General features: G+C 38.8%; 1 pseudogene; it reads right to left on the reverse strand.

Moving 5' to 3' along the window:
- Positions 1-7,950: 7,950 nt before the first annotated feature.
- LOC121436637 lies at positions 7,951-9,475 on the reverse strand (annotated as a pseudogene).
- Between the last annotated feature and the right edge of the window lie 13,044 nt (positions 9,476-22,519).

Genomic DNA, 22,519 nt, shown 5'->3' on the forward strand with positions numbered 1-22,519 from the left:
TCTGTGAGCAGAATGCTTCAGCTTGCTTGCTGGTGGGACCTTGAAACATCATAGAGTTGTGGCAATAACTCAGAGAGCACTAGACCTGTCTGGTGTCTCTTTACAGAGGTGGGAGTTAGACACCAACCCACATGCAATCAGACTTGCTCTTCTTGAGGTCGACTTCTCTGACCTCAAGTGCAGTGCACAAGCCTCGCATCCTGTGCTCAAATATAGATAACCAAGCTTGAGAGGACTGTCCTGCTTCAATGACTGTGAAGGCCTGAATGATCATAACTGCATTGAGATGCTGTGAAAACCTTATGTGACAAATGTACCATAGGCACACCAGGGAGACAAGCACCATTAAGCCTGTTAGGGCTCCTACTCCCGCCCACTCCTTCAGATGATCCATGGCTGTAGTGATCCAGGAGGATAGTCCTTCAGCCAGGCTGGTATCCATGCGTGTGGAATTCGCAGTCGCAATCGCCACTTGCAACTTTTCCAGTTGTTGTTAGAATTCACCAGACCAATTACCTAAAAGACAGCTAGACAATTCTCTAGACAAATTAGCTGCATGAGTGAATTGACAAGAGTCATCCTTGAATTCCCCAAGAATCCCCCCTTTATTGTATTCAGGGGCAGATTATATAGAGATATCCACATCCCAGCCAAACCCACCAGAAACCATTCTCCTGCCATCAGGAACTCCTGAAGGTCTTGTGCTCAGAGCAGCTGTTCAAATTCACTCTGCTGCAGACTCTTCAGCGGCATGCAGTGCCTGGAACTGCCACAGCCTTTTCCTTGCCCTGCAGCTGTGCTGCGTTCTCGGGCAGCCCTGTGGGGTCTGTGCTCCAGCTTGTCTCAGCTCCAGCACTTGTTGTTGCGTTTGCTGATACTCTTGGCACTGCTGTGGCATCCGCCAGGCTAGGCACTGACTGGGCTGTGGCAATGTGCCTTCCACCACAGCCACCTAGCAAAGTTGTGCTCCAGCTGCCTTCTAGCCCTACTGCATTCGTTCTGGGTCCAAACTGGTGCATGGAGTGGAACGGAACTCAGGAAAGCAGGCTTGCTGCTCTGCAACAACTGAAGGGACCCCACTTACACCATGTTTTAGGGAATTTGGGAATTGTCAATCTGTCTGGCTATTTCCTGCTGAATGGGGACGCTGCATTCTTAGGGGTATTTACTGCAATTTACTGCCATTTTCAGCTGCGCTGGGACGCGGGTCATAGCAGCGACTGGGGAGAGGCAGAGGCTCCACCTCCCCACTGAGCTGGGAGGTGGAGGCATGGCAGGGTAGAGTGGTGGGCCCTGAGCCTGTCGTGGTGGGGCAGATCCCATCCAGGCCGATTGCCCCGGGCTGTGACAGAGGTCCAGGCCAACGGGCCTTGTCGCAGTCTGCTGCACTTCTGTGTCCTGAGGCCCATGCTGGAAGTGGGCCTAGCATTCTTGCCAGTCAGTCCTCAAGGCAGGTTCCAGGGTTTGCAAGCATCGCAGCCCCTCAGCACCCACCGCCTTGGAGCTGCCGCCACTCACACTCCACTGCTACATTTCAGGAGGTCTCGGAGATTCAAACCACATGAATATCATACCAAGCTTGTCCCAGGATGACACATTAAGATTGCCAGAGACTGCAAACCAAGGGGCAACTGTGTCACATTCAACCAAAAACCTCTCCAATGTGCTCTGTTTTATTTTTAAATTTTTTGAACGTAACAGCTTGTTAAGAGTCAGAAAAATCAGGTGTGATGTTGAAGCACCCATTCTAAAATCCCATTCTTTCTTTTAGTTTCACTTTGGTTCTACTGCCCCGTTTCACTTTGACCTGTCCGCTTTTGTCGTGGCCCTATTACCCTGCTCTCCCTTCTTCTACCGAGAGTGGAAAACCCGCTTTTTGTTAAGGATCCTCAATCTTACCTGAGGATTTACTGGTGCACCCCCCGACGGCAGCAAGTTCTGAGCTCCATGGAGAGAGGTTTGGAGGTTCCCCATACGAGGCCACCACTTGTCGCACCCGCCTCGACCAGCAAGGAAGACGCAACACTGGAGCTCTTCTTGCAGGCAGTTTATTCAGGACCTTGTTCTCTTTCTCTCTCTCCCTCTCTCCCTGGGCAAACTTGTCCCAGCCCTTAAAAAGGCACGGGCCGCCAACCCCGGATTGCCAGGTGGACACTGCCCATAGGTCCATGCATATGCAAGCAGCTGACAATCATTGTGTGATAATAGCATGAATCAGGCTTTAGCCATAGGAGTTGATTATCACAGAGAGCACTCGCTTTCGGGATCATGGAGGGCGGGAGACAGCACCATCAGGTGCGGCTCCATGCAGCTCTCTACATCGCCATCAGGTGTGGCTCCACGCAGCTCTCTACAGTTCCCCCTTTTTGTTTTTTAAAGCAACAGGCAAGAGTAGAGGTCTGATCTCTGTTAAAAATGGAACATGCTCCGTCTCCTTCTGCTCCTGATTTGGACCTTGAGATTTCTGTCCGGTGCTCCCATGTGGGTCTCTGTCTCTGTCTCCTATCATCGCCTGATGAAGGTTAATATTCATGAGGATGCCTATGTGTTTGTCTTTGGATTCACCTTCTTATTTAGCTTCTCTAGGAACATGAATTATAAGCTCAATGTCCTTTATTAATGGCTAGAAACCAAATATGAGTGAGTACATCCCATGTTCCTCTTTTTGGGTCTGGCTTACCTCACTCAGGATAGTGTTTTCTATTTCCATCCATTTGTATGCAAAATTCAAGAAGTCCTTGTTTTTTACTGCTGAGTAATACTCTAATATGTATAAATTCCATACTTTCTTCATCCACTCAAGAACAATCGCAGGTTTTTGATCCTACCTCACGTACTGGCTTTGGGGGAGCCTAGGCAGTTCGGATGCTCACCTTACGAGACCTGGATAGAGGTGGGTGGTCCTTGGGCTTCCCACAGGTCAGGGAACCCTGATTGCTCTTCGAGCAGATGAGGGAGGGGGACTTGATCGGGGGAGGGGGAGGGAAATGGGAAGCGGTTGCGGGGAGGAGGCAGAAATCCTTAATAAATAAATAAATAAATAAATAAATAAATAAATAAAAATAAAAATGGAACATGTACTAGTGTCTGTCCAGGTGTAATCCACTCAGAGAGCACTAGACCTGTCTGGTGTCTCTTTACAGAGGTGGGAGTTAGACACCAACCCACATGCAATCAGACTTGCTCTTCTTGAGGTCGACTTCTCTGACCTCAAGTGCAGTGCACAAGCCTCGCATCCTGTGCTCAAATATAGATAACCAAGCTTGAGAGGACTGTCCTGCTTCAATGACTGTGAAGGCCTGAATGATCATAACTGCATTGAGATGCTGTGAAAACCTTATGTGACAAATGTACCATAGGCACACCAGGGAGACAAGCACCATTAAGCCTGTTAGGGCTCCTACTCCCGCCCACTCCTTCAGATGATCCATGGCTGTAGTGATCCAGGAGGATAGTCCTTCAGCCAGGCTGGTATCCATGCGTGTGGAATTCGCAGTCGCAATCGCCACTTGCAACTTTTCCAGTTGTTGTTAGAATTCACCAGACCAATTACCTAAAAGACAGCTAGACAATTCTCTAGACAAATTAGCTGCATGAGTGAATTGACAAGAGTCATCCTTGAATTCCCCAAGAATCCCCCCTTTATTGTATTCAGGGGCAGATTATATAGAGATATCCACATCCCAGCCAAACCCACCAGAAACCATTCTCCTGCCATCAGGAACTCCTGAAGGTCTTGTGCTCAGAGCAGCTGTTCAAATTCACTCTGCTGCAGACTCTTCAGCGGCATGCAGTGCCTGGAACTGCCACAGCCTTTTCCTTGCCCTGCAGCTGTGCTGCGTTCTCGGGCAGCCCTGTGGGGTCTGTGCTCCAGCTTGTCTCAGCTCCAGCACTTGTTGTTGCGTTTGCTGATACTCTTGGCACTGCTGTGGCATCCGCCAGGCTAGGCACTGACTGGGCTGTGGCAATGTGCCTTCCACCACAGCCACCTAGCAAAGTTGTGCTCCAGCTGCCTTCTAGCCCTACTGCATTCGTTCTGGGTCCAAACTGGTGCATGGAGTGGAACGGAACTCAGGAAAGCAGGCTTGCTGCTCTGCAACAACTGAAGGGACCCCACTTACACCATGTTTTAGGGAATTTGGGAATTGTCAATCTGTCTGGCTATTTCCTGCTGAATGGGGACGCTGCATTCTTAGGGGTATTTACTGCAATTTACTGCCATTTTCAGCTGCGCTGGGACGCGGGTCATAGCAGCGACTGGGGAGAGGCAGAGGCTCCACCTCCCCACTGAGCTGGGAGGTGGAGGCATGGCAGGGTAGAGTGGTGGGCCCTGAGCCTGTCGTGGTGGGGCAGATCCCATCCAGGCCGATTGCCCCGGGCTGTGACAGAGGTCCAGGCCAACGGGCCTTGTCGCAGTCTGCTGCACTTCTGTGTCCTGAGGCCCATGCTGGAAGTGGGCCTAGCATTCTTGCCAGTCAGTCCTCAAGGCAGGTTCCAGGGTTTGCAAGCATCGCAGCCCCTCAGCACCCACCGCCTTGGAGCTGCCGCCACTCACACTCCACTGCTACATTTCAGGAGGTCTCGGAGATTCAAACCACATGAATATCATACCAAGCTTGTCCCAGGATGACACATTAAGATTGCCAGAGACTGCAAACCAAGGGGCAACTGTGTCACATTCAACCAAAAACCTCTCCAATGTGCTCTGTTTTATTTTTAAATTTTTTGAACGTAACAGCTTGTTAAGAGTCAGAAAAATCAGGTGTGATGTTGAAGCACCCATTCTAAAATCCCATTCTTTCTTTTAGTTTCACTTTGGTTCTACTGCCCCGTTTCACTTTGACCTGTCCGCTTTTGTCGTGGCCCTATTACCCTGCTCTCCCTTCTTCTACCGAGAGTGGAAAACCCGCTTTTTGTTAAGGATCCTCAATCTTACCTGAGGATTTACTGGTGCACCCCCCGACGGCAGCAAGTTCTGAGCTCCATGGAGAGAGGTTTGGAGGTTCCCCATACGAGGCCACCACTTGTCGCACCCGCCTCGACCAGCAAGGAAGACGCAACACTGGAGCTCTTCTTGCAGGCAGTTTATTCAGGACCTTGTTCTCTTTCTCTCTCTCCCTCTCTCCCTGGGCAAACTTGTCCCAGCCCTTAAAAAGGCACGGGCCGCCAACCCCGGATTGCCAGGTGGACACTGCCCATAGGTCCATGCATATGCAAGCAGCTGACAATCATTGTGTGATAATAGCATGAATCAGGCTTTAGCCATAGGAGTTGATTATCACAGAGAGCACTCGCTTTCGGGATCATGGAGGGCGGGAGACAGCACCATCAGGTGCGGCTCCATGCAGCTCTCTACATCGCCATCAGGTGTGACTCCACGCAGCTCTCTACATAGAAGTCCATTGATAAGAAAAATATTAAATTCTAGGTAATGGATTTAAATTCTCTTAGCATGGTGTGTTTGGTTATTTATATCAGGAAAATGAAAAATATTTCATAAGTACTGTACATATCTCACTGACTCTTTGAATTGTTTTAAGTATACTTCTTATTATAATAAGCAGGATAAAAGCCTTAAGAGCAACTATTTTTAAAATTATATTTTGATTGATGTACACTCATCCACATGTATCAAGTGATATTTTAACATATGTAAACATTGGATAATGCTTGAATTGCATTAAATTTATATATTTCCTTGAGACTTATTTATTTGTGATGAAAACTTAAAAAAAAATTAAAACATTTGGAATAAAATGTACATTATTGCTATCTGTACTCACCATATTGTGGGAATGCACATCAAAAAATTTCTATGTAGCTACAATTTTGTCCCAAGTGATTATAATTTTATATCCTCCCTTTTCTTGATGTTTTAAAGTCTCTTTTATACACTATTGTGAAAATATATATCAGCATCTTTCTCTAGCTTCAACTTGATAAATAATGCCACTTGTTGCTTATCTTTATGTTTCCAGGTTCTGGCTATTACAAATAATGCTGCTATGAACATAGTTGAACAAATGCTTTTGTAATATGATAGGACATCTTTGTGAAAGATTTCCATGTTTGAGTTAATCTATAAGAAGTCTTCATGATTGCTTTAAACATCCCTTCATGCAGAAAATTTTCATCAAACACACATACATGAAAGTATCTTAATCTTTTTCAATGTAAGACATTGTTCTTATTAAGCTTAACACAAACAAATTGTTCCCTAATTAACACACATTTCTTATCTTGTTTGAGTTTTGTTAATGTGAAATAGTTAATTATGCTTGTAATTATATCATCAAAATTAAACTATATAACTGTACTTTTGGTGAATATTTATAGTTTTCATTTCAATTCAAATCTACAAGTCAGTTTAAACAAAAACAGCAGGAATAAAAATTGATCTGTGTTTTTTGTTATATATGTTACATTTGTCTTTAAATTTGCAATTTAATGTAGCATATTGCCTGGTGAAGGAACAACACAGGTTCTCTCTCTGATTTCTGTGTATTTAATATTATACATGTAATAAACCTGTTCTGGTTATCAAGTTCAAGGACTATACCTCTTTTAACATTTAGTTTTACTTCACTGTTCTAACTATGAACTAAAAGTAGTAATTAGATGAGAGGGTGAAAACATCGTCCATAAAAGTTGTTTTGTTTAATAATTCATATTCCCCTTAACAACAGCAAAATAATAGTAATTTTCTTTACTTACATTCTAGGGCCTAAATAGACTCTAGCTGCCAACAATAGGCTAATCTAGAATAATTAACATGAAGTCATCTCCAAAATATCTTTATTTGTATACAATAAGTTCTTTCTAGGACTTATTTCAAATGTAAGCAATCCTTATGTATATTTGATCAATACTATGTCTGAGGTATAATATGAATATTACTGCAGTTAACCTTTAGTGATTTGAAACCTTTCAAGTAGCTGAGGGGGGAAAATCCCCTCATGATAACATTCCACACAGGAGGATGTACAATTATACTACTCACTGTCCACTCACACAGTATTATAAAACTGGATCTCAGTGGTATTGAAAATTGTAAAAAGAAGTCATAGTCTTAATGTTCACAACTAACTCACTGTAGCTATGTGAGTCAGGAGATAAAAAGTAACAATTATTGACAAACACTCCTGTTTCTCTGCAGATACAATAACACTTCATTGCCATTACTGTAACTATGTGATTCAGAAGATTAGAAATTAAAGTCTCTCAGGCATCACTCCTCTAATAAAATTGTTTTTGGAATTTTGCTTGTTTCTAAGGATATACTAGTAATATTTTGCAAGTCCAATGTCCTTTTTGACTTTAGAAATGGAGTTGCCCATAAAGGAAACAATGGTATGCAATGCTTGTCATTTTTTGGTTTATGAGAGCTATTATTGTTGTGAACGGCAAGACAGGTTCAGCACCTGTAAAAGCCAATGCCTTTGATAAAGCCAGGTAGTGAAGGGGCACAAACCATGGTTTTGTCACCACTTGTGTAAAGGAAACACTTGCTCTGCTATGGTGAGTAACTCAATCCTCAGAAATCCAAGCACTGGATAAATCAGAGTGAATTTCTTATTTTTATGGTTGGTGTCACAGAATTATTCTGGTGTAATTATAGCATAGTTCATTATCTCTATGCTTTTTGGGTCTCTGAATTTAGAAACAAGGGCACAATTAAATGATGGTTACAGAACGAGGTTAGTTAAATAATTCTGTCAGGTAATTTCTTTGCTTTAAATTAATTTACAAGACCACAAAAATCAAAGCAATTGATATCTGTATTGACTGTTCATTCTGCTTGGGATGTGTAAAAAGCATTGTTATTTTCCTCAAATATTTTAGTAATGAATGTTGATATATGACACTCCACATGTCATTGATTTTAGTGTTCAGTAGATATTCTGGGGATAAAAAGTGAAAAGTGATGGGTTAGGAGAAGAAGGTGCAGCACCAGAACTTTAAGGGAAGTCCTTGAGCTAAGTTGCTTTGAAGGATGTTGACTCAAGGTGAGGTAATGGAAAGAAAAAAGAATCTCAAACATCTATTGTGGTTCATTGGGCAGGGATATTGTTTCAGAGTTAAGAATAGCCACAGGGTAGTCTGTTGAAGAACCAGGAACAATTTGGAGTATAATTTGCAATCCTGTCAGATGCATGTACTGTTATCATCTTCTACACCACTGACTCCGCAGGGGACTTGTTGAACACTCATATCAGGTTTGTTATTTGACAATTCAGATCCTGATTTACTTTCCCAAAACATGAGGCTGGCATTTTGGCTCTCATATATTTGTTGAAGACTTTTTACTAGGACTGGGAATGTGAAGTCCTTATGGTTTGTAATTTGCCGTTTAATGGTCCACCATTTACTATGCAGCCATTGTGGTGAACGAACACTTTTCCATCCTTTAGCTAAGTCATCCCAGTTAATTTCATTTTCATCAGATGCATCAAGTTCTGAAAGCTTGTTTATGAGAGTGACCTCATCTTTCCTTGTCCACTCAGTTCCTCCAGTGTGTTTCCAGTTCAGGTAGTTGAGCCATTTAGCACGACACTGCTTTGCTGAGCAAGTACCTACTCGTTGAGCCACTATTGCCCAAGACACACCCTGTGTGACTTTTTCATCCATCTCAGTGCATGTCAGTTCATGAACCACATCTCTGAGAAGCTGTTCCTCTTCTTCGGTCCATTTCCCTGTGTTCCAATTATCCTTCATTAGTCGGCAGCGGTCTTTGACAGAAGATGGACTTCTTCCCATGGCGGCACCTATTTTTGTCCAGTCATTACCATGCTGCTGCCAAAGCTCCTTGAGCTTCGCACTTTCTTCAGGGCTGTACTTTCCCACATGGTTTCTGTCATCGTACATTCGGGCCACTCTTCTATATACTGAAAACAAAGGTCGATTCAGTCTTGTAGAAATCTTTTCTTTTACCTTTTGACATCTTAAAAATGATTTCGGTGGCATTCTCTACTCCATGTTCCTTCATATAGCATTCAATGTTGTTCATTAAAATATCTGTTTCCTCCTTAGACCACACTCCCTGCTTCCATTTATGTCCTTGTTTGATTAGATTATCTTTATCTTCTTTAGCTGTTAACCATGCTTGTCTAATGATTGACTCGTCCTTATTTGCCAAGGGAATTTCTTTTTCTTGTTTGTCATCCTGTAAAATCACAAACTGCAGCATAGTTCCCCCAGTAATATCTTCATCTGCCAACTCTGTGGCTGAGGTTGTGGCCAACTGAAAACTCTGTTCCATTTTTGGTAGTGGGAATGCAACTGCTGGTACACAAGGAGTAGAATCATCCTCTGAGGACAAACAAGGCCTCTTATTCAGAGGTTCAGTAAGGTTTTCCATTTTATCAGCTTCATTCTGAAGGCAGAGAATGAGGTTTCTCTCTGTGTCTTCCGTAGGTAAGACAGAACTTACAATTTCAACTGTTACTGGCTCAGAATCTTCTTCAAATGTACTCATCTTCAAATCTAGTGTCAGGCTTAGATCGGCCACAGCATTTCACATGTACTCCAGTCTCTTCTTAATCTGAGTAACATGAAAGTGGTGTTATCTGCAGTGGTTGCTTGTTTAACATAGGCAAGCAGAGGTTTAGCTAAAGCTGCTAAGTGTGACAAAGGACTGGAAATAGTTGAGCTTGAGGATGCTTGATACTTTATCTTTTCTCCTGATATAGTTGGCAATATGTGTTTGATGAAAAATCTGAGAACACAGGACTAGTTCAAGAGATTCCAAATAATTAAACATGGAAACTTTGGGGAATCGTTGATTTATCTCAATATGCAATTAACCCCTGAAAAATAAAATTGTATTTGTCCATTAAATGAATCCTAGGATCACTTCATATTTCCATTGCAGTGCTTACATCAAACAAATACTAAAATTGAAATAGATCCTAGAATGCCATTATTTACATGTGTTTTTATAGTAAGTAAGGCAACTCTCTCAAACAGATTTCAAAATACAAAAGAAATTTAGACATTAATACATTTCCACATAATGTTCCCTCATAAAAATGTAAAACATTTGATGAAAGAAGGAAGACTGACTTTCAGAATCCAAGGAAGTTCATAGAAAAAAAGTTACAACATAAACACAATGTAGATAGTAATATGTGTTGAATTTTATTGTAGAAGTTATTTAAATTGCATAACAAAAGACCTATTTGGTATAAATTTCACCACAATAGTCAAAAATTTATTTTAATTTAACCTGTATACTTGGAAGGAAACAATAGTGTGTTGTTTTTTATTGATATGTTTCAGTCTAATAAAGAATATGAACACAACACAATTTCTATAAGTGTGTGAAATATTTTAAAACCTTGCTGTCTGACATATAATATGTCTTTTGAAAGTTAAATGTATGTTGGGTGTGTTGGATGTTGACTTAATATGGTAAATACTTCAATATAAAAAAGACAATAACCTACATAGTGTCTTTAATTTCATGATATTGTCTTGTTGATAATCACATCCTTGTATACATTTATATAAATCACTTTGTTAAAGATGGTAAATTAAATTATCATACAATTTCATGTTTTCAGTAATCATTTGTTTACACAGGTTAAAGTTAAGTGTGATAATGCAATAGACTTCTTTGATTTTTTTAGTTTTCATTTCTGGAAACTAAGTGTTTTTCAGGGTAGTATTTTCTTTTCTGTCTGTCATTATTATTTTAATAGAAGGTAAGACAAGTTTTCAGTCTTCTGTGTGTATCAACGGCTTTACTCATCTTTGTAGTAAATTGCTTATTGTCTATTTGCCCACCTGTATTTTATAACACATTTACATTTTGAATTTCTATTCAGAATCAATTATTAATACTTTTATTAGTTAAATAAACTTGAAAATTTATGTAATATATTCATTCAAACTTTTTTTTAAATATTGCCCCAGTATCTTTTCCATTCTCTTGTATAAGAAAATTCAGATCGATTTTTGTGTACTTAACACTGACATGCAATCAAATTTGGAACAATCTCATAGTCAAGATTGTAGGCATTTCTATCATGTATGGTATATAATCTACTCAAAGTTTAGATGAAAAATTGAGTAATATATAAATATATGTTGATAATATATGTATATACAGAATAAATAGCTATATTAATTCCATTCATGTTGGAAAAATAGTAATAGTAACAGTAATAATATTGGAGTAATCAGTAATTATTTCTGTTATAATACCATAAGAGAACACTATTTACATACCTTGAAAAAATTATTTACACATTTAATAGAAGAAGATTCAGAAAATGATAGTTCATAGATTAACCTGGAGTATGTACAGAAGTCAAGATGAAGATAGAACTAATTGACCTACTCTGAGAAAACTGTAAGACTAGCCTTAGATGACTACCATTTTGAAAGGTAAGGATACTCAGAAAACTTAGATGTCTAAACGTATCTGACCTCATCTTGAAAAAGAAATAACCAAGATGAATACATGCTCTAAATAATATAACTGGCTTAGCTTCTGATATTCAATACATACACAGTCATTAGCTATAAACTCAGGGATGAATGTAAATGAAGTATAATAGTGAAAATGGTGTTATGAAGTAAAATATATGTAGAAAAAATGCATAAATTGAAACTAAGTAGTGGTAAGAAGACAGTGGCATAAGCAAGAAACTAATGAAGAATAGAACATGACTAGGAGAATTTATAACAAAAGAAAGATCTGGTACTAAAGATATAAATGAAATGAAGTTATTAAAATCTATCAGAATATTAAAAGAAAAGTCACTTGTATGCTGTGAAATATTTTGTGAATAGTAAGGCATTGTACACCTTAGTTTTCATTGTAAAATTAACAAAACCATAAGTCATCTGAGAAGATGGATTCTAAAATGAGAAATCACTTTGGCCTATTGTCATGACTGTGAGCACTTGCTTCAATGAACAGTTGATAGTAGAAGACCCAGATCACCACTTACAATGCCATAACTATTTATATGGTCTTAACACCCGTGAGCAAAACTGGGACATTTGTGACCTGCCAAATGAATGCATAGGCCCTTTTCTTTTTTGAGCCCCATTTAACTTACTCATTTCAGATATATAGCATGAATTTTTGTCCCATCCATTCAGAAAGAAAAAGATTATCTCCACCCCTTGCCATGGAGAATAGACTCTCTCACACAATTTGATTCTACTACAAAGTCATTGCTGCACCTATTTATTTAGTTCTTTCTCTAGACAGAGAAATAATTGATGTTTCTAACTACAGCCATCTTCACTATCTGAGTGTTTTCCATATTGAGGAATGAGCACTAGACTCTTATGATAAGATAAGCAACTTACATACAGACTCCCTGTCCTGACTCATTTTGTACCTCTTCCTGTATACTCTCTTCATCTGAGGATCAACAATATACGCTGTTAACCCATCTCCACTTCCCCAGTTCCCTTAGTTCTCTTGTCATTATTAATCAGAGGTCATACACTTCCAACAGAAACTGTCCATACCCAGTATGCACACTTGGTTTCTTCTCTTAGCTAACACTAGAATAGATGTTCTTGCTCCACCCACCCAGGGAAACTGGATGATTACCCATTTTCACGGAAAAGCACTACACTCACACCAATAATTCCATTCAAACACTTAACTTGCTTTAGAACCACAAGTCTGGCACTTGCTTTCTGAGAAACCCTGTCTGACCATCTTTTTAGGTAGGAACCCCAAACTCATATCACCAAAACAAGTATCATCCATTGCTTGTGGAAAATACCTAAGCACCTACCACAGACTCTTGAAGACTGACTCAACTCTTAGAATCCTGTGGGTTCTATTCCTTATCTGTGAAACTTCATTTATCATGAAATGAACGAAGACTACTTCTGAAACTACATATGAACAAATGCACAGAATCACCCAAGGACTGAATTATAAGACTCACGAAGATAGTCAAACTCCTGAGAAGTTGAAGTAAAAGGAAGTGGAACATTAAAAACCCATTCAATATAAGAGCATTAATATTTACATACCAAAAAATACTACAAACAACCTTACTTCAGATACATCGAGCCTGTCACAAATACAAAAATAAGAGTAACCAAAACAGTAATTTTCTATCTCATAATTTTACATTCTCATAGTAATAGCCCCTGGCAAACCGACCTAGATGATTTATAAGACAATGATTTCAAAAAATCAAGAATAAGCATGGTGATCATAACATCCTAGCTTGTTCTAGACTTACTGCTGGGTCATGCCCCCCAACCCCAGCAGACATATGCCACTCAGGGGCAGGAGATACCAGTTAGAATCACATTGAGTAACGCACCTGTCAGTGGAACTTTCCCTCTCATTAGATATTCATCCTAAAGAAACTTTTCATAACCCTCAGAATTTCAGCTCGTCATCAGCCCTGCTTGCCCTGCCCTCAAGCTCAATTAACTTCTGACCACTTACCTGCAAGCCACACTACTCACAGTAGGAGAAAACCACACCAGCTTGAACAGACTTCTGCTGCTTAAGTGCAGGCCACACTAGGCAGAAGAACAGTCTGCACTAATCAGAGGAACAGAAACTATTTGCTACACCAAAGACTAAGTGATTTGCAAGAAGTCCAACTGCAAATGTCAACAGAGACTGCCTCCTAGATTAGAGGTCACATCAGCAACAAGAAATCCAGGCCACGAAGACTATAAAACCAAAAAGAAAACAGAAACCAAGGAAAAAATACTCATCCTACAAAGACAAATTCAGAAATAAGGAACTAGAACTAACAATATGAAACCCAGGTGGCTAAATGCCAATGTAAAACTCTAATCAGCAACAGCCAAAGAAATATGTTACCACTAGAGCCCAGGTATCCTACAAAAGCAAGACCTACATATCCCAAGATGAGTGACTCACAAGAAAATGAACCTAAACACAACTTTATGAAAATGAAAGAGGTCATTAAAAAAAAAATCTACCTTAAAGAAATCAAGAAAAAGAAAATAAAAAAAATTAGAGGAAAATTAAAAAAAAAACTAAAGAATGCCAAGAAGGCCAAGAATAAACAGAAATGGTGAAAGAAACTATTACATGAAAATCAAAGTAGAAGCAATAAAGAAAACGCAACTTAGGGAAATTAGTAAATGGAAAATCCAAATAAGTAAACAGGAACTACAAATGCAAGCATCAACATCAGATACAAGAGATGAAAGTGTCTAAGATACAATAGACAAAAAAAAAAAACAGTTTCTCATTGATCAAAGAAAATGTTAAATCTAAAAATCTCCAAAAACAAAACATTCATGAAATCTGGGATACCATGTAAAAGCTGAACTTAAGAATAATAGAAAAGGAAAATGGAGAAGAATCCCAGCTCAAAAATCCATCAAATATATTTTTCAAAATCATAGAAGAAAATTTCCCTCACCTGGAAAAGTACATGTCCATAAAAGTTCAAGACATTTACAGAACACCAAATAGATTGGATCAAAAAAGAAAGTCCCTGTGCCACATACTAATCAGAACATTAAGCCTACAGGAGAAGGAAAGATAAACGCTGAAAGAGAAAATGCCAAACAATATATAAAGACAGACCTAGAAGAATTATACCTGAAATCTCAAGGGACATTGTAAAAGGCAGAAGAGCCTGGGCAGAAATCATTTTTCCCCCATTTTCCTCCCCCTCCCCCACTTCCTTCTGCCTCTCTCTCCAGTCCAAAGAGCAGTCAGGGTTCCCTACCCTGTGAGAAGTCCAAGGTCCTCCCCATTCCATCCAAGTCTAGTAAGGTGAGCATCCAAACAGACTAGGCTCCCACAGAGCCAGTACGTGCAGTAGGATCAAAACCCAGTGCCATTGTCCTTGGCTTCTCAGTCAGCCCTCATTGTCTGCTATGTTCAGAGAGTCTGGTTTGATCACACGCTTTTTTAGTCCCAGTCCAGCAGGCCTTGGTGAGCTCCCATTAGATCAGCCCCACCCCTCGCGGTCCTGACTTCCTTGCTCATGTTCTCCCTCCTTCTGCTCCTCATTTGGACCTTGGGGGCTCAGTCCAGTGTTCCAATGTCTCTGTCTCTGTCTCTATCTCCATCCATTACCAGATGGTTTAAGTGTATAATTTTTATCAGACCTTCAGATATGAGCTATTACAAATACTCCTCAAATACTTCCACAAAATAGGAACATTGCCAAATTTATTTTATGAGACTAAATTCATCCTGACAAAATCCAACATCAAGTTGTTATAAAAGAATTGGAGATATCATGGATACAGGAAACATACCAAAACATAATAAAAGCAATATACATCAAGCTGACAGCCAACATCAAATTAAGTGAAGAATAAAACAAAGCAGTTCTCCTAAAATCAGGAACAAGATAAGGCTGTCTACTCCCTCGATAACTAGTCAACATAGTACTTGAAAATCTAGCTAGAGCAATAGCGAAACTAAAGGAGATTAAGGGGGTATAAACCAGAAAGTAAGAAGTCAAAGTATCATTATTATGATATTATGATATCATATATCATATTATGATAGTATACTTAAGCAACCCCCTCAAAACTTTTACCAGGAACCTCCTACAGCTTATAAATAATTTAGTGCATTGATTGGATACAAGATTAACTCAAAAAATATCACTGCCATCCTCAATACAAATATTAAACACTCTTCACAATTTTGACAAATAATATAAAATATATTGGTCTAGCAATAACAAAGCAAGTGAAAGACATGTGTGATAAGAAGTTCAAGTCTTTGAAGAAAGAAATTGTATAAGATAACCAAAGAAAAGATCTCACAGGTTTATGCATCAACAGAATTAATATAGAAAAACTGGCTTTCTTACCAAATGAATCTGCAGAATCAATACATTCCCATCAAAATTCAATCACAATTCATTACAGACCTTTAAAGAACTATATTCAACTTCAAATTAAAAATAAAATATAGGATAGCTAAAATTTTCATGTAACCTAAAAGAAGTTCTAGAGGTATAGCCATCCCCATTTTCAAGCTGTACTAAAATGTAATAGCAATTTGGTAATAAAAATTACATTGTATTGGCTTTAAAAGGCTTGTTGATCAATGGAATAATATATAAAACCCAGACATAAATCAAGATACCTACTGACATTTGTTTTTTGTCAAAAACTTCAAAATTATGCAAGCCCCCCAAAAAGAGAGCATCTTCAACAAATGGTGCTGGCATAAATGGATGGAGACATGTAGAAGAATGTCAATAGTTCCAAATCTATCACTGTTCACAAAATTCAAGTCCAAATGGATCAAAGACCTCAACATAAATCCAATTTCATTGAACCTTATAGAAGAGTAAGTGGAAAGTAGCCTTGAACATATTGGCATAGGAAACCACTTCCTGAATAGAACAGCAGTAGCATACACACTGCAATTGACAAATTAATAAATGGAATCTCATACAACATAAAGCTTCTGTAAATTAAAGGGAACTATACATAGAACAAAATTGGAAATTATCTCAATCAATCCCACAGAAGGCTAATCTCCAAAATATATTAAAAACTCAAGAAAACAGACAGCAGAAAAATAAATAAACCAATTAAAATGTGATACAGATATAAACAGAGAATTCTCAAGAGAAGAATCTCAAATGATTGAAGTGCACTTAAAGAAATGTTTAACATCTTTAGATATGAGGTAAATGCAAAACAATACAACACTGAGATTCTATCTTATACCTGTCAGAATGGTTAAGATAAAAAACCACACATGACAGCTTATGCTGCAGAGGATGTAGAGCAAGGGGAGCACTCCTCTACTGCTCTTGGGAGTGCAAACTTGTACAGTCACTTTGTAAATCAATATGGCAGATTCTCATAAAATTAGGAATCTATTTCTCTCAATACCCAGTTACAGCACTCTTGGGCATATACCAAAAGAAATTTCCAACATATCACAAGTATATTTGCTCGACTACCTTCATAGCAACTTTATTCATAATAGTTCAATAGAAAAATGGATAAAGAAAATGTGGTACATTTACACAATAGAGAATAATTTAGCTGTTATAAAAAATGACATTTGGAAAGTTGCTGACTGGGATGGAATTAGTAAAAATCATCCTGAGTGAAGTAACCTAGACCCAGAAAAGCAAATGTGGTATATACTTACTAAAACATGAATATTAGCTCTAAAGTGTAACCATGCTGTAACCCACAGACCCAGAGTAGCTAATTATAAAGGAGAGGTCAAGGGTGGTTCATGAATCTCACTGTGAAGGGGGAATATAATGAACATTACCAGTGGGTATTTGGGAGGGACTTGAAAGGGGGTATATGGATATGAAAAGGAGAGCTCAGGTGTAGGAGGAATGGAATAAGATACTATTGGGAGAGGCAACTAGAATTCGGGGAAATTTCTGGGATGAGCTAGAAACCTAGAACCATGAAAACACCCAGGAATCTATGAGGGACCCTCACAAGGGCTAAGAGTACTGGAGGATATAGACCTTGAATTAGCCGTCTCATTTAACCATCTCATTTGGGGCTGGAGAGATGGCTCAGAGGTTAAGAGCATTGCCTGCTCTTCCAAAGGTCCTGAGTTCAATTTCCAGCAACCACATGGTTGCTCAAAACCATCTGTAATGGGGTCTTGTGCCCTCTTGTGGCCTGTAGGCATACACACAGATAGAAAGTTGTATATATAATAAATAAATAAATAAATATTTAAAAAAAAGAAACTTGGACATCAACCAACCACAAAACTTTCAGCCTACAAATTGTCTTGCCTACAGGATGTGCTGGGGAAAAGATGACACAGAAAATTTTGGAGTGATGAACTATTGTCTGGCACAGGTGGAGACCCATATCCTTAGATGGAATTTTCTATGCAGGGCCTGGGCTTAGAGGCAGAATACACCAGAAATCAAGTATAGAATTAAATATAAATGGCAAAAATAAATGACTCCTAATAATACCCTGCTACAGTCATAGATTGCTGCCTAGACCATCTCTCGTCAGAGAGGCTTCTCCCAGCAACTGATGGAAACTTACAGAGAACCACAGTCAAACATAAGCAGAGCTCAGTGATTCCTGTGGAAGATGGGAAAGAAGGATTATATGAGTCAGTGGGAAGAAGGACACCACAAGAAAACCAATAGAGCCAATTAACCTGGGCTCAAAGGGACTCTCAGAGATGGAAACAACAACCAGGGATCCTGCATAGGACAAAGCTAGGCCATTTGTATACATGTTATAACTGTGTAAATTGGTCTTCTGTGAGATTTCTAACAGTGAAAGCAGGGACTGTTTCAGACACTGGTTCCTTGTTTACCAGATTGCCTCATCCAGCCTTAATAGAAGAAAATAGTTCTAGCATTACTGCAAATTAACATACCATGGCTGTCTGATATTCATGGGATAGATGCCTGTATCTGTAAGAAACAGAAGAGAAGGAATAGTAGACAGGGGAGGGGGGATTTGGGTAAAGATCTTGCAGGACAAGAAGTGAAACTTTTGTTGGGATATAGAAACAAAAAAATAAAAAAGAATAAACATGATAAAAATGTCAGGAGGATATGAACAAAAGCCAGAGTAAATACTGAGATAATGAGGTTGAATGAAATAATGTTAACAATTAAAGATATGAAAATATAATTTAGCTAAATGATAGCTTGTAAAAAAAAAGAGCCAAAGGGGAAAAAAGATGTGAAATGAACATTTCAAAATTCACCCAAACTTTCTTATCCTGCAACCTGGAACTCTGAAACACAGCTTGCTACAATACTGAGAATACCAAGATCTTGCTACAATGCTGAGGGGACCAAATGAGAGGACCAAGAGAGCAGGCATAGAGAGTCCTCAGTGGGTCCCTGAGACACAGACATTGACAGTACATAGCAGACCAAGAACAATTCCCAAAGTCTCAGTCACTGCAATGATTGGACAAAGTTGCAAAGATACTGTCATCCTGTGGGACAATGGACTGTACCATGTCAAATGTATTTTAATAAAATCCTGATTGGCTAGTAACTAAACAGTAAGTATAGGCAGAGAAACTAGCCAGAAAATAGAGGCAGAACAAAGAGAACAGGAACATTTTGGGAGAGGAAAGTGTCAGTCTGCAGTCAACACAGAGGAACTCAGACACAGAAAAAGTAAGATATGACTGCCACACCAAACAAGGTACCAAGTTGCATGGCTAACACAGACAACTATTATGGGTTAATATAAGTTAAAAAAATTAATAATAAGCCTGAGCCACTAGACCAACCAGTTTATGATTAATGTAGACATCTTTGTGTTTATTTGGGACTAACTGGCTGTGGGACTGGGTGGAACAGAAACCTCAGTCAACATTGCAGTCCTCATTTGAAGAAAGAGTTGCACAGGAACCAATTCAAATATTCATGTAACCTAAAAAGCAACAGGGTAACATCATAACACAGTGGTCACAAAACAGGAATACTTGATCAAACTAAGCCAGAAGAAGCAGAAGAAAATGACTTTAATCATAAGTTTATGTAGATGATGGAGACTTTTAAAGAGGAAATGAAAAACTTTCTTAAAGAACTGGAGGAAAAGACAAACAAAAAATTGGAAGAAATTAATAAATCCTTCAAAGAACCCCAAGAAAACAAATAAAAAAAAACAATTAAACAGGTTAGGCAAATCCCAGCACTCGGGAGGCAGAGGCAGGCGGATCTCTGTGAGTTCGAGACCAGCCTGGTCTACAAGAGCTAGTTCCAGGACAGGCTCCAAAACCACAGAGAAACCCTGTCTCGAAAAACCAAAAAAAAAAAAAACAGGTTAGGCAAACAGTTCAAGACTTGAAGACTGAAATAGATGCAATAAAGAAAACACAAACCAAGGGAATTATGGATATGGAAAATCTTGGTATGTTGTATTAATATCGGTGGGCTACTTTCCTGGCACCCGGCCGCCCACATGGCTAACTTATGCCCTGAAATAATTACACGGAAACTGTATTCTTTTAAACATTGCTTGGCCCATTTCTATCTAGCCTCTTCTAGGCTAACTCTCGCACCTGGACTAGCCCATTTCTAATATTCTATGTAGCACAGCTAGGTGCGCTTACCGGGAAGATTCTAGCCTACGTCCATCCTGGGTCAGAGCTTCATCGCATGTGCCTCAGAGAGCAGAGCTATCCCCGCGTCCGCCCAGGAGCCGGGAGCATGGCGTCTCTGTCTGAGGCGTCTTACCTCACTTCCTCTTCCTCCCAGCATTCTGTTTTGCTTACTCCACCCACCTATGTTCTAAGCTATGAGCCCAAGCAGTTTGTTTATTACTTAACCAATGAAATCAACAAATTGATATATGACACTCCCACATCATTGGTAAAATAACAGACACTTCAAGGGCAAGTATAATCAACAGAATATAAGAGAAAGAAGAAAGCATCTCAGGTGCTAAAGATATTATAGAGGAAAGAGATTCATTGGTCAAATAAAACATTAAATCCAACAGATTCTTAACACAAAACATCCAGGAAATCTGTAACACCATGAAATGACCAAACCTAAGAATACTAGGGATAGAAGATTGAGAAGAACTCCAGCTCAAAGGCACAGAAAATATATTTAACAAAATCATAGAAGAAAACTTTTCTAACCTAAAGGAGGATATACCTATGAAGGTACAAGAGGCTAACAGAACATCAAATAAACTGGATTAAAAGAAATTCCCTTGTCATATAATAATCAAAATGCAAAAAATACAGAATAAAAAAAGAATATTAAGAAGTGAAAAAGGTCAAGTAACAAAAAAGAGACCTATCAGAATTATACCTGACTTCTAACTGAAAACTACAAAAGCCAGAAGGCTCTGGGCAGATATGCTGCAGACAGTAAGAGTCCATGGATGGAAGCCCTGATTACCATACTCAGCAAAATTTTCAATCACCATTGATGGAAAAGACAAGATATTCCTAGATAAAGTACTAGAAAGAAAACCACAACCCAAGGAAGTCAACTGGAACCACAAAAGCACAGGCTACATAAAACCTCAAACCAGCAAAACCCAAAGAAGAAAAACACACAAGCACTACTACCAAAAAATAACAGGAATTAACAACCACTCGTCATTCATATCTCTTACTATCAATGAACTCAATTCACCTATAAAAAGATACAGGCTAAGAGAATTGATACAAAAACAGGATCCAGTCCTCTGCTGTATATAAGAAATACACCTCAACCTCAAAGACAGACATTACCTCAAAGTGAAGGTTTGGGAAAAGATTCTCTAATCAAATGAACCTAAGAAACAAGTTGGTGTAGTTTTCCTAATATTTAACAAAATAAATTTCAAATTAAAATCAATCAGAAGGAATGGAGAAGAACACATTATACTCATGACAGGAACAATCCTTCAAGATGAAGTCTCAATCTTGAACATCTATGTCCTCCATACAAGAGCACCTACATATATAAAAGAAACATCACTAAAACATAAATCATACATCAAACACCACACACTAATAGTAGGAGACATCAACACTCCACTATCAGCAATGGACAGATAAAGCAGAGAGAAAATTAACAAAGAAAAAAATAGGACTAACAGATGTCATGAATCAAATGGATGAAGCAGAAATTTATAGAACATTCTAGCCAAACACAAAAGAACACACTTTCTTCTCAGCATCTCATGGAACCTTCTCTAAAATTGACTACATACTTGGTAACAAAGCAAACCTCCACAGATACAAAAAATTGGAGCAACCCCTGTGTCTTATTGGATCACCAAGGTATAAAGTTAGAATTTAACAATAGCACTACTCTCAGAAAGCCTACAAACACGTGGAAATTTAACAGTGAACAATTGAACCATCTGTGGGACAATTAAGAAAGAAATAACAAAAGAATGAATGAAAGAAAGAAAAAACAAACGAAAGAAAGAAAGAAAAAAGAAAAGAAGGAAGGAAGGAGAAAGGAAAAGAGAGAAAGAGATAAGGAAAGAAAGAAAATAAGAAAAAAAGAAAGTAGGAAGGAAAGTAAGAAAATAGAGTTCCTAGAATTCAATGAAAATGAAGGCACAATGTTCCCAAACCTATGGGACAGTATGAAATCAGTGCTAAGAGGACAGTTCATAGCACTAAGTACCCACCTAAAGAAAACTGAGAAAGCTCATATCAGTGACTTAACACCACAACTGAAACCTCTAGAAGACAGCAGCAGATGCACTCAGGAGGAGTAGAAGAAAATACACAATCAAATAGAGGGCTGAAATAAACAAAAAATAGAAACAAAGAAAACAATACAAAAATCAATGAAACAAAGAGATTTTTCTTTGAGAAAATCAACAAGATAGACAAACCCTTATCCAAACTATCAAAAGGCAGAAAGAGAACATAAAAATTAACAAAATCAGAAATGAAAACAGGGGATAATATCAGACACTGAGGAAATTCAGAGAATTATAAGGTCATACTACAAAAATTAGTATTCTATGAAACTGTAAAGGATAAAAGAAACAGACAATTTTCTAGATACATACCATATACCAAAATTAAATCAAGACCAGGTAAACAATTTAAATAGACCTATAAACTGCAAGG

This window comes from Microtus oregoni, unplaced genomic scaffold (genome assembly GCF_018167655.1).
Source record: "Microtus oregoni isolate MIOR12 unplaced genomic scaffold, Mior012 000050F_000, whole genome shotgun sequence".
Taxonomy (NCBI): Eukaryota; Metazoa; Chordata; class Mammalia; order Rodentia; family Cricetidae; genus Microtus; species Microtus oregoni.